Genomic DNA, 8,931 nt, shown 5'->3' with positions numbered 1-8,931 from the left:
TAAAATGCCAGATGTTCTTAATATTTAGAATACTTTTTAGAATACAGCATTTCTATATTTTTGAAATATTTAATGATGAATACTCTCTCTGACAAAGTATTGCAATGAAAATTATCAGGGATGATATTTTAGAAAACTGCTCTGTCAGGACTCCTCTTTTTGTGTTTGTGTTTCTGTGTTTGTCTCCCTTCATCCACCAGGAGGCGCCTGGTTCTGGTCCGCCTCCTCACATACCTGCTGATGGTTTCCTCGTTAAATGGAGTGTTCTCAAGCTGCTGACTGCCACTACCTCGACGCCAGAGTGTTTGCCAGTTTAGGGAAGTCATCCTGCAAACTAGATTTCTCGGACCTTCACTTTCTGGAAGGATCAACTGAGCTTCAAACTGAGCTGGGATTCAAACAGGAGGTTTGGACCCACTTTCCCCAAGAGATTGTTTGAGCTTCTCACTGAGAAAGGGATATTCTCCACTACGACCTGTTCAAGTACCGCAGGAAATCTGAGTGGCAGTCAGTTTCTCCGTTCATCAACTTTCAACCGCATTCTGGGTACCCTGTTCCGCCCTTGACCGAATCAGACAAACACTGAATCACGGCACAAAGATAGGAGTCAGGGATTCAGCAACTTCTCTGAAAACTTCCGGTTGAGCAGTGTTCAGAGCAACACTTCTCCCTCTGCTAAACTTCTTCAATAAAACCCGTTAAACCTTTTCCCTGGTATCTCTGTTCGGTTTTTCTGCATTTGGGTCTAAACTTTGTAACATCATGACATGCTCGTGCCTATGGAAAACTTTCAGAACTCTTGCTTGAAAGAAAGATATGGAAAAAGACTATTTAATGTCAAAACTAAGCTTATGGTTTTTAATAATATCACACAGTCTTGATAACTAATATTACATAATCCTAAACTCCCCTTTAATGCAATGCTAATCTAGAACCCAATAAAAAAATATGTAAATTAAGTAGTTAAACATTTTCAGAGGTAATAGAAACAATGTTTTATTGCAATATACAACTATATTTACATCCTAGTTGGATAGATAGAAATAGAGGAATTATAAATTTCATTTTTTTTTTAGAAAAAAAATCTCTCCCCTTTATTTACTCCTTCCACCTGTAGAGGGCGTCTCGAATGTGTAGCCTTTTTTCTTTTCTTTTTTAACCCATGGGCGAGCTTAACTTTCTGTTACTCCCCTCGTCCTATGGGTCATAAATTACCCACCCTACCAAAGCTCCAAAATAGAGGTTTTTAGGACCCAAATGAAGAGATCAGGAGGCTGAGGTGAATCTTGCAGATTTAATGAGATAGGAACAGAACTGACCAGATGAAGCTACTACGACGGGAAAAGTAGAGAGAGCTAAGAGTTGGGGATTGAACTACCAAATAATGCAGAATGGGTGAAGAGAGATAGAACACGGTAGAATGATGAAAAGTAGTCCCTATGTTCTCCAGCAGTGTAAGCCTATAGCAGCATATCTAAGATAGCTAAGGATACTATAAGCTTTATCAAAAAGGGAGATTTTAAGCCTAGCCTTAAAAGTAGACGGGGTGTTTGACTTAAGGACTATAACAGGTAGTCCACAGGAAAACAGCCTGATAAGTACAGTAAAATATCTGCCTCTCCTTGTATTTTGAGAAATTCTAGGAACCAGTAAACCTGCAGAATGAGGGCAAAGTTCTCTGTTAGGAGCATAAGGAACAATCAGATCCTGGATTGGTCCTTGATTTGGTGATTTAGACCTTTATATGTGAGAAGGAGGATTTAAATTCTAATTTGGATCTCTTAGGAAGCTAAAAAAGTGAAGAGAAAGGTAAGAAAAGGAAGGGTGGAAAAAAAGGAAACCTGCATCCTCCTAGACCAATGATCACGGTTATTTTCAGCTTAGACATTGTTCCTCAAGGTCCAAAATTAATATTAGGGTTTATGGTCCAACACTACTCTCATGAGACAAATCTTTACTTTGCTTTCTCTAGTCCATGTGGAGTGTCACCAAAAAGTACAATGACTACTTGCAGCCCTATATATAGGCTCACCAACTGATTACAATATTCTAGAAACCTGTTTAAGATTTATTTTTTTTCTTAATGAATAAAATATAAGTGGTATTTTGCATCATTCTAGACATTCTTTGGATGATTCATAAAAAAAAAAAAATCTTGAAGATGTAGCTATGTGCTTTGAATAGTAGCCTCTAAATTAAATAATATAACGATACAAACAATATTCCTAATAATTGTATTAAAAATGGAAAGAGAAACCAAATGTTTAATAGGTTTAAGTAATACATTTCTAATATTCACTTCTAAGTAGATATATTAAACTAAATTAAAATCAAAAAATACTTTATTATAAATCCCAAAGGGAAACTAAATATAGATTTCTCTTTTAATAAAGGTCTGTAATTGATTGCTGGTTTTGAATTGGTTATCCATGATTGATAAGTTAAGTTGTAGAGGAGCTAATTCTTGACTCTATTCACTGCCAGCTCATGAATTCTTTTTAAAGTAATAATGTGGTATATTGTTGTAATATCTTTGAAAAATATAACATACCACTTTATTTCTTTATTTAAATGATGCAGCAAGCAGAAATGATCTTTTACTCTTTGTTTTTAATATATAGGAAACAAATTTTTAATTTCACTCATTCAGTATGAATGTTAGGTTCAAAAATGTAGGTTCGTAAAAGAGGAACTGAATCCACACAGAAAAGTGATTTTTAGCAGCTTCTGCAGAAGGAGAGAGCTACACCCAACTCTCTAACTCACTAACAGGCTTCCTCTGCAGAGCCTTTTTATTAGCAGTTAATAACACATGGGGTGGGTTACAAAACAGAGTGGTCTTCTGATAAGGAAATTGATCAAGTCACAGGACAGAATGCTCCTCTGATAACTGTGATTTAGCCTTGCACAAACATCAGTCATTTTCCACCACCGTTGCATGACAGTTTGCAGTGAAGCATCTAAATTCCTCAATGTTTTATATGCACACACATTAACTTTATAATCATTGAATAAACCTTACAATGAACAAAGCATTGTTGTTTTACATTAAAACAATGGAGTTGTTTAGAACTGGCCTATGTGGAAATGAGGCAACTGAATAATGACTATGAAGGCATTTACGATTTGCAACTAAATTAAGCTTAGTTTTCACACTGGCGTGTAGAAGCTCATTGGTAGAATTCCCTTATGACAGAAAGAAGGCCACGATTCACACCATTTTATCATTCGGAGGGGGGAAACATTTAATTACAAAACCGAATTCATACAGCTGTCTTAAACACTTCATACGTTTAGCGCTACAGCATCACATATCAGTTATTCCCTCGACACTTTCATTTCATCTCAGTTGTTTTATAGTCTCAACATCGCATTACATAACTGCACATGCACAGGAATATCATGTCGAAAGCTTAGTGGAATTCACGTGTGCTGGTCGACGCCAGAGGTTGCTTTGACACTGGGAGGAATGTTTATAAAGACATTCTCTGTTTATCCCAAAACCTCTTAATATATCATCTAATTGCATACGAATGAGGCATTAGGGACTGTATTTTTGCTAAGACTCATTATTGACCTTCAGCATGTACTGTTTTGTTGCCAAGTACAGTGGGGGAAATAAGTATTTGACCCCTTGCTGATTTTGCAGGTTTGCCCACTTACAAAGAATGCAACAATCTACAATTTTAATCATATGTACATTCTAACAGTGAGAGATAGAATCCCCCCAAAAATTCCAGAAATTCACATCATATGAATTGATAAAAATTGATAACCATCTGATGAGGAAAAACAAGTATTTGACCCCGTGGACAAACAGCATATTAATATTTTGTAGAAGAGCCATTATTGGCCAGCACAGATGTCGGTTTTTATACTTGGTGACAAGGTTTGTGCACATTTCGGCAGGGATGTTGGCCCACTCCTCCCTGCAGACGAATTCCAAATCAAAAAGCCAGTTAGTCTTTCTTTAAGTCACAGCCCCAATCCCAACCAATTATCTACATCAAATACACCTGCCTCACCTCGTTACCTGTATAAAAGACACCTGTCAACACCCAAACAACTAGCATCCAACATCAGGCCCATGGGCAAGACCAAAGAGCTTTCTACGGACATCAGGGACAAGATTGTTGATCTGCACAACGCTGGGATGGGCTACAAGAGAATCGGAAAGCAGCTTGGAGAGAAAAGATCAACTGTCGGGGCAGTTATCAGGAAATGGAAGAAGCACCACACCACTGCCAACCTCCCTCGGTCTGGGCCTCCACACAAGATCTCGCCTCATGGGGTGTCCCTGATCATGTGAACGGTGAGGAATCCTCCCAAAACCACAAGGGGGGAACTGATGAATCAATTGAAGGTAGCTGGGACCACAGTTACAAAAGAAACGGTTGGTAACACATTACGCCGTCATGGATTGAAATCCTGCAGCACACGCAAGGTCCCCCTGCTCAAGACGAAACATGTACAGGCCTGCATGAAGTTTGCCATTCACCACCTGGATGACTCAGGAAGAAGGTGATTTGGTCAGATGAGACCAAAATAGAAATTTTTGGCCCCAACTCAACTCGTCATGTTTGGAGGGCAAAGAACACAGAGCACAACCCAAAGAACACCATCTCCACCGTCAAGCATGGTGGTGGCAAAATCATGCTTTAGGGGTGCTTTTCAGCCAAGGGGATGGGACAACTCCATCGTATTGAGGGGAGGATGGACGGGGCCATGTATGGTGGAATTCTGGACCAACATTTCTCAGTGAGAGAGCTGAAGATGGGTGGAGGATGGGTGTTTCAGCACGACAACGACCCTAAGAACACCGCCAAAGCAACAAAAGAGTGGCTGAAGAAGAAGCACATCAAGGTTCTGGAGTGGCCTAGCCAGTCTCCAGACCTGAATCCAATTAAAAATCTTTGGAGGGAGCTTAAATTCAATTTGCCAGGCGACAACCTCGGAACCTGAATGATTTGGAAGTCGTCTGCAGGGAGGAGTGGGCCAACATCCCTGCCGAAATGTGCACAAACCTTGTCACCAAGTATAAAAACCGACATCTGTGCTGGCCAATAATGGCTCTTCTACAAAATATTAATATGCTGTTTGTCCACGGGGTCAAATACTTGTTTTTCCTCATCAGGTGATTATCAATTTTAATAAATTCATATGTTGTGATTTTCTGGAATTTTCTTTGGAATTCTGTCTTTCACTGTTAGAATGTACATATGATTGTACATAAATTATAGATCGTTGCATTCTTTGTAAGTGGGCAAACCTGGAAAATCAGAAAGGGGTCAAATACTTATTTCCCCCACTTTAAGTATAGGGCCACGTATAAGGATATATAAGGCAATAAAGCCTCTTCAGCATTCCCCCCTGTAGTTCATTGCAGATGAAGTACTTTGTGATGTTACATGTTTATGTGAATACTACGCGACTAAGTGGACTTACGTGTGTGTGAAGTTTAAATGTAAAAAAAACCCAAAACTTTAATGTTACCGACACAGCCTGATATGAATGTTGTCATGAAGCGGTGTTTGTATGGAGGACCCAAAAGCAGAGACCAGTAGGCAGAGGTGAATTTAAGCCTGTTTATTCTGGTTCACAGATCCAGAAGCAGGAATCAGAGTCCAACTGAAAATTACAAACGTACCAGAACCAAGGAGACATCAGGGATTAACCTAAACCAGAAGCCAGGGAGAGACGAGACAAGGCAGGCAGATGATAGACGGGAAGTAAGACAAGATGTTTGACGAGGATCCAGCAAACAGGAACTGAAGAGGGAGGGCTTTTAAAGGGGACAGAGACAAAGAGAGAGCTGATGAGGAAATTGACAACAGGGGCTGGCAGGACAGAGAAACAGAGCAAGGGAGGACACAAGAGGGCAGCAGAAGACAACAAATGGATAACCAAGGAAAACAGGAACAAACAGACCAAGACCCTGACAGTACCCCCCACTTAAAGGCGGATCCCAGACGCCCTAAAATGTCCACAAACAGAAAACAACCCACCCAGGGTGGGTGGAGGGGGAACCAGGGAGACAGTCACGAAAACAGAACAGAGTCCGAAAACCAAAACAACCCACCCAGGGTGGGCGGAGGGGGAACCAGGGAGGCAGTCACGAAAACAGAACAGAGTCCGAAAACCAAAACAACCCACCCAGGGTGGGCGAGGGCAACGAAAAGTCTCTGGAGGCCGACCGCGGGGCCGGAGGAGAGGCAGAGTCTCTGGAGGACAGCCGCGGGGCCGGAGGCGAGGCAGACGCTCTGGAGGCCGGCCGCGGGGCCGGAGGCGAGGCAGACGCTCTGGAGGCCGGCGTTTCCAATGCTGCAGGGACCCTGGAGGAGGACGCCGCCTCCGCTTCAGCAGGATGCACCGAGGAGGACGCCGGCTCCGATTCAGCAGGAAGCACCGAGGAGGACGCCGCCTCCGCTTCTGCTGCTCTGCAACAGGCTCAGAGGGAGCCGTCGACTGCGGCTCTCGAACAGGAACTGATGAGACCGCCGATTGCGGCTCCGAATCAGGAACAGAGGAGCCCGCTGACTGCGGCTCCGAATCAGGAACAGAGGAGCCCGCTGATTGCGGCTCCGTATCAGGTACAGAGGAGCCCGCTGACTGCGGCTCCGAATCAGGAACAGATGAAACCGCCGACTGCGGCTCTGGAACAGGCTCAGAAACAGGCTCAGATAGGGCCGCCCACTGCTGCTCCGGATCAGGAACAGAGGAGACCACTGACTGTGGCTCCGGATCAGGAACAGACTCAGACGGGACCACCCTGTGCGGCCCAGGTACAGCCTACGAAGGGGCCGCCCACTGCGGCACAGGAACCACCATGGAGGGGGCCTTGAAGGCTTGGAGAGCCCGCTGGGGTGCCTTGGAGGCTTGGAGCGCCCGCTGAGGGGCCTCAGAGGCTTGGAGGGCCCGCTGAGGGGCCTTAGGGGCTTGGAGCGCCCGCTGAGGGGCTCTTGGAGCCGATGGCAGTGGCAGGAACAAAAAAATTTTTTCTCTCCCCTTAAAAAAAGCTCCAAAGGTCAGACTCCTGTATAAGGGGAGGTCTGAGGAGTTCATATGCCTGGTTCTCTGCTGGGTCCATGTTGCGGCTGGATCCTTCTGTCATGAAGCGGTGTTTGTATGGAGGACCCAAACGCAGAGACCAATAGGCAGAGGTGAATTTAAGCCTGTTTATTCTGGTTCACAGATCCAGAAGCAGGAATCAGAGTCCAACTGAAAATTACAAACGTACCAGAACCAAGGAGACATCAGGGATTAACCTAAACCAGAAGCCAGGGAGAGACGAGACAAGGCAGGCTGATGATAGACAGGAAGTAAGATGAGATGTTTGACGAGGATCCAGCAAACAGGAACTGAAGAGGGAGGGCTTTTAAAGGGGACAAAGACAAAGAGAGAGCTGACGAGGAAATTGACAACAGGTGCTGTCAGGACAGAGAAACAGAGCAAGGGAGGACACAAGAGGGCAGCAGAGGACAACAAATGGATAACCAAGGAAAACAGGAACAAACAGACCAAGACCCTGACAAATGTGAGCTGGGAGATATAACCTTTAAATGAAACCATTAACTAACCATCACTGAGTGTCATGATTAATATTAAAAATCAGTCAGAAGTCAGTCAGTCAGTACTCCTCTAAACAGCCAGCTATGGATGGTTTACAATGTGAAATAATAAAACAGTAATACAAGTTATGATGCAAATTAATGGCATGTTACAATCATCAAGATTATATTTGCAGAATACGATAATAATCGATACTTGTGTTGTCTTCTTTTCTGCTGAAAAAAAATCAAAAATATAGTTCTTTCACTTAAGGGCTCTGTCCTTGGGTTTTGAAAGGCATGACCACAGGAACACAGGTTCCCGCCTTTAGTATTGTTGCAGGCGGATGTTGATGGTTTGCAGTCTTGTGCCTGGGTTCACAGGTCTTTACAATCCATCCCCTCAAAATGAGTAAGACAGAAAAGCCACAATTAGTGTTATTATCAGCAAATATCAACTAATCATGAATAATAATATTCATAATATTCCAATCATATTGTAGTACGTAGTGTTGGACTTATCTAATTCAATTGGAGAAGGATCCCATTCCCCCCTGTGATGCTTTCATCACATCTGGTCCTCTAGGTCGCTCCTCGGAGTTGCATTCTTTCGAAGTGTAGCTAGAGTTCGCTGTTCCTCTTGTCCTTTCATTACTCTTTGATGTATCTCCCTTATTATTTCAGTTCAGTCAGTCTGCTCCTATGTTGCAGTGGTCCCCTGGGCCTCGCATATCGTTCATGTGTCCATGGCTTATGCAGATCCAGAGTGAGGGCAGTCCTTGTCCCAGTGTCCTTAATTCTCACTATCAGATGTGATCCTGAGAGGAAAGAAAAAACTGACCAGTATCTTGAAACCAAATCTAGAGATTTAACACATCCTGTTTTTCATGAGTCCAGTTTCGGTATTCAAGGTTCTAATTAATTGATTGTTGCAGTAATGTCCCATTGTCTCTTGGTTTATCTTCTCCCTGATCTGCAATGATTAACATTTTCAAATATCCTCCAATAATTTGTAAAATTTAAACTTCAGAGAATTAACCTTTCTGATAATAATGAAATAAATCATGTAACACGATTGTAGGACTTCAGATTGGACCTCAGGTCAAAACAACAAACAAAATAGTCTATATTTTGTTAAATCATCTTACCTGTTCAAGAAACATGAAAGAAATTACAATCATCTTACCTTCCTAAGATAATAATCTTATAATAATAATCATCAAGATCTCTGACAACCTCCTTATGGCTTCTGACTCTGGACTACTTTCCATCCTCATTCTCCTGGACCTTACAGCAGCCTTCGACACCATCTCCCATGCCACTCTCCTCAGTCGACTACCATCCATCGGTATCAGCCGCACCCCTCTAACCTGGTTCACTTCAT

The 8,931-nt window shown here is 42.7% G+C and overlaps 1 pseudogene; it reads left to right on the top strand.

The window, feature by feature from the left end:
• Positions 1-4,087: 4,087 nt before the first annotated feature.
• Positions 4,088-6,892, top strand: LOC107097747 (annotated as a pseudogene).
• Positions 6,893-8,931: the final 2,039 nt, after the last annotated feature.

The sequence above is a fragment of the Cyprinodon variegatus genome, unplaced genomic scaffold (assembly GCF_000732505.1).
Source record: "Cyprinodon variegatus isolate N-32 unplaced genomic scaffold, C_variegatus-1.0 Scaffold720, whole genome shotgun sequence".
Lineage (NCBI taxonomy): Eukaryota > Metazoa > Chordata > Actinopteri > Cyprinodontiformes > Cyprinodontidae > Cyprinodon > Cyprinodon variegatus.
Note: the sequence above shows the minus strand (reverse complement) of the source record. Positions and strands in the feature narration are given on the sequence as shown.